This window comes from Oryctolagus cuniculus, chromosome 15 (genome assembly GCF_051225735.1).
Source record: "Oryctolagus cuniculus isolate XC-2025 breed Fujian yellow rabbit chromosome 15, ASM5122573v1, whole genome shotgun sequence".
In the NCBI taxonomy this organism is placed as follows: Eukaryota; Metazoa; Chordata; class Mammalia; order Lagomorpha; family Leporidae; genus Oryctolagus; species Oryctolagus cuniculus.
Window position 1 is genome coordinate 16,722,081 of NC_142881.1, and position 4,381 is coordinate 16,726,461.

At 47.4% G+C, this 4,381-nt stretch overlaps 1 long non-coding RNA gene across 1 annotated transcript; it reads left to right on the forward strand.

Annotated features, from left to right (window-relative positions):
• Window positions 1-206: 206 nt before the first annotated feature.
• On the forward strand, window positions 207-1,239 carry LOC149121914 (uncharacterized). The gene is made up of 3 exons (XR_016221165.1): window positions 207-448; window positions 695-830; window positions 917-1,239. It is a non-coding gene; the product is annotated as an uncharacterized LOC149121914 (long non-coding RNA).
• The last annotated feature ends 3,142 nt before the right edge of the window (window positions 1,240-4,381 follow it).

Consider the following 4,381-nt stretch of genomic DNA (forward strand, 5'->3'; position numbering starts at 1 on the left):
TGCTTGTTGAATTGGCCACTGGGCCAGTTCAGTGTGATGGACAATCTGTCAGCGGCACATGGGGGCAGACATAGGCTTCTAGAAAGTTATTTAATGACTACTCCACAGCTTCCGTGATGTCCTTAGATTCTGTGACACCGCCCTCAGCTACCCCCAGGTGAACTGGCTTGGTTGAGTGCATTGCTTATCTGTGGGATGGGGAGTCCCTGAGCACCTGGGCCCCACGCTGGCGTTATCCCATCTCACCTGACCTATAGGAAGACAATCAGGGGTGAAGTCAAGTCTGCTCAGACCCCTGAGGGAAGGCTGATTCCAGGTCCTCAGGGTAGAAGGGAACACTGATGTCTCCAAGAAGCTTCCCTGCATCCGTAGGACAGCAGCAACAGCCACTGGCCCTGCAGAGCTAAGGAAGGTGGCAGAGGAAGGAGTCTTGGCTCGGCCCCACTTGGTAGGTGTGGTTCTCCTCTTCTTGCTACCTTGTATTTTAGGATGTCCCCACAAAGCACTGATTGAAGCGGCTCTCAGATGAAAAAGGACTGTTGTCAGAGTGTGTGAGGGCTGGGGGTTTGGGTCCAACGAATGGGCTGTTGACTATGACTCAAACAGCTAACTTATGCCTTCTCAACACGCCTTTGGCAACTTGTAGTGAATGTGGGATGTCACCGCCGTCCTCCCCCCATTCTTCTCCTCACAGCACCATCTGAGTCTGCCCTGCCCTCAGCTTGCTGATTTGAACGAGGCTGCCTTCACTCAACAGCTCTGGGAGGCGCACGTGACTATGGCTGACCCATCCAGGGGCTTCTAACCCTGGAGGAGTGATTTTGTCAGAGGTGGGTGTGTATCCTGAGCCAGACAAAAAGGGACAATCCTGAGGCTTTGCTGGATTTGAGGGACAATACTCTTCCTTTCTGCCCAGATTGCTAAGCCAGCCCATCAGCCTGGTGGCCACGTTGTCCTCACATGGGATGAGCCGTCTGACACCAAGGCCAGCCCAGAGGAAAGCAGAAAGAACAGACAGCAAGACACAGATTCCTGGTGACATCTGTTGAGAAGCTGGATTCAACCATGGGCTTTTCTAGATGTGAGAATTAATGTGTTTCTTTTGGTGATGTGCAAGTTTGAGTTTCTGTCTCTCAGACTCAAAAGCACCCTGTGTATAATCATTCCCGAAATAGATCCATAACTTGGGCACCAAGAATACAATGAAAACTGTATTTGAAATTTATTTGGTACTTAATGTCAGTCATGATTGATTTATGGTATAGATACTAAAGATGTAAGAGAATTAGTGTTACATCTATGTTCCATTGTGGAAAAAATAAACTTACCCCACAACATTATCCAATGAATCCCAGAGACCTGCTTCATTGGCATCTGTGTTTGAATTCTATCTCTGCTAATTATCTTCGACAAATGGTTTAACCATCAGAATCAGTCTTTCCAGCTGTAATATGGTGATAACAGGAGTATCTACGCCATTGGGTAATTACAGAGCATTATCTAAGACAACAAGAATAGTCAGCCTCAAAACACACCTGTGAGATACGCACTGAGAGGAAGTTCAAGTAGTTTGTTCAAGATCGGCAAACCAGTGAGTGGCAGAACTGGGATTCGAACCCAAATAGTGTAGGCATGAGTTTCCCTCCAGACCACCACGTTGATCATCTCACACTTGATCTTGGCCAAAAGGCCAAGAAGCAATATGTTGGGAACAATAGAGGTTAAGTAACTTGCCCAAGATTGTGCCTCAGAATCATGCACATGAAGTATTTGTCATGCGGCCTGACACATAATAAATCTTACCAACTATTAAGAAAAACAGAGAGACTGTTCACTATACTTGTTGTGTTTCAGGCCAAGCTATGGAGGACACCTGGCTTCAGTTTCTATTCTGTCACTAACCTCACACGTGTTCCCAGGCAAGCCACTGCTTCGCCGGTCTTTGGTTTCTCATTCGTAATTGGAGGGAGTCAGGCTTGTTGGTCTCCAAGGGCCCACCCACTGTAAGCATCTATTGGCCATTTCTTACAACCAAGCGCTGGTGAGGGCTTTCACACAAGGAGGTGGGATTCGAGCCTGGGTTCTCCCTTCCTGTCCATCTGAGGCCAGGACTCAGGGCTGCCTTCACTCTGCTCTACATTGCTTTCAGCTTGAGTCTTCTCTCCCGTGTTTTCCAGCTTTCTCTAACATAGCCCAAGTCCAAGTTTAAGGAAGAAAAAAAGTGCCTAAAATTGTCCATCTCCAGGCCTGGCCCTTAGTCTATGCACAAGTTGAACCTGCCCTGCTTCCATGACCAGCTCTCGTCCTCTTTCTTGATCATTTTAAAGGCTTTTACCACATCTGAAAGTGCTTCTCAAGTGGCAACAAACTCTCCCAGAAAAAAAAAATAAGTGTTTTGATGAGTTAAGTGTAAATGAATCAAAGCCACATGGATTAAATTTCCCCTGAAATACACCCAGCATTAACCATTCAGGACAAATGCCTAAGGATAATATGGGCTGGGGGTGGGAGGGGGTGGAGGGCTGTGGTCTGGCTTGAAACGTCCTCAATGCCTCTTGGCAACAGGGTCATCTTTGTTGCACACTGTGCCCCCCCCCCCAAAGTCCTAGACCCCCTAACTCACACTCAGCTTTCAACAAATGAACTTAATGAGGCCTTGGAGGAAAAATGCAAGTAACCAAGGGCATCTTGTTTTGGCTGCTCTCACTGTGAGAGTCGCTCTTTGAAAAGCGGTGAACCTGTTCAAGGTGGGAAACAACCTTGAACAACGTAGCCGATGTATTCGTTCACTCGGGGGACATTTATTGAGCATCTCATTTGGGTCAGAAAATACAAAGAACGGGAGCGAAGGAGACCCCACCCTGGAGGGACTCAGCTTCTCTCCTGCTGCCTTTCTCTTGATGCTGATCGCCCTGCTGCTGCTTCCCAGGAAGTGCCCCTCGCTCTCCTGATGCTGGCTTCTCTGCTGAGAGGCCTCCAGACCAGCTCAGGATGATTTTCGCAAGGCCTTGGTTGAGGCCAGGAGCATCCTGGGTGGCAGCTTTTCCACTCTTGTGCCCACCAATGCAGGGCGTGTTCATCAGCTTCCGTCTTCTACTCAAACATCAACACAGTCCTCATTGGTCCTCTTCCAAGTTCTCCTCCACTCGGCCACCAGAGCAACCTGTCTCGGCCTCAACCTGACCACACCATTCTACTGTTCAGAAGGCCTGGGCTCTCAAGAGTCTACCTAGCTCAAGCTATGCCCTGTAGCTGGCAGACACACCCTCTGACGGAGTGCAGCCTCACTTCCTCTCCAGCTTTTGTACTCCAGCAACAGCAAAGTGCTGCTCCCGTGCACCCCATCAGTTCTCACTTCTTGCCTCTTGTTTGGGCCAAATCCTTTTCCATCGTTCTGGGCATCGCTAGCAAGTTCCTGGCCCACTGAACTCTATTCTGAGGAGTGCTAGTTCTATAACATGCTGAAACTTTTGTTTTCTGAAAAAAAAAAAAAAAAAAAAAAAGTGTTCCATGCTCAAAAGTTTTCAGAAGTGCAGAGTTGGAAAAATGTAATTGGACTTTTTATTGCAAAACTTCTCAGAGTTATTGTTATGGTAATGAATACAGTGGCCCCCTAAGACCAAACTTCATTTGTGCCCAGAATCCCACTTACTTCCAAAGCTCACTGCCGTCTGTTGTCTCTGGGAGCACAGTTGGAGGAAACCTGTCCTAGACAATGACTCATTCACTCTACAACCTTGAGCAACTTAATTTGTCCATTCAAAGAAAACCTATTGAATACAGGTACAGGTGGAGCATCCCTTATCCAAAACACTGGAACCACAGGTGTTTCAGAATTTTGAATTTTGGAATTTTGAACTCTTTGTATAGACTTTACCAGTGAAGCATCCCTGATTTAAAAATCTGAACTCTAGTGGCCAGCACTGTGGCATAGTGGGTAAAGCCACTGCCTGCAGTGATGCCAGCACGAGTTCGCGTCCCGGCTGCTCCACTTCCAATCCATCTCTCTGCTATGGCCTGGGAAAGCAGCAGAAGATGGCCCAAGTCCTTGGGCTCCTGCACCCATGTGGGAGACTTGGAGGAAGCTCCTGGCTCCTGGCTTTGGATCAGCTCAGCTCTGGGAGTTGCAGTTATCTGGGGAGTGAACCAGTGGATGGAAGACCTCTCTGTCTCAGGCTCTACCTCTCTGTGTAACTCTTTCAAATAAATAAATAAATCTTTAAAAAAATAAAGAATAAAAATCTGAACTCAGAAATGTCCCCAAATCTGGAATTTGGATTAAAGATGGTCAACCTATACCTAATTTGTGTCAAACTATAAAGTAATGAAGAGGCTAAAAGGAATGAAGAATCCCCTTCCCAAAGAGACAAGCTTCCCCAGC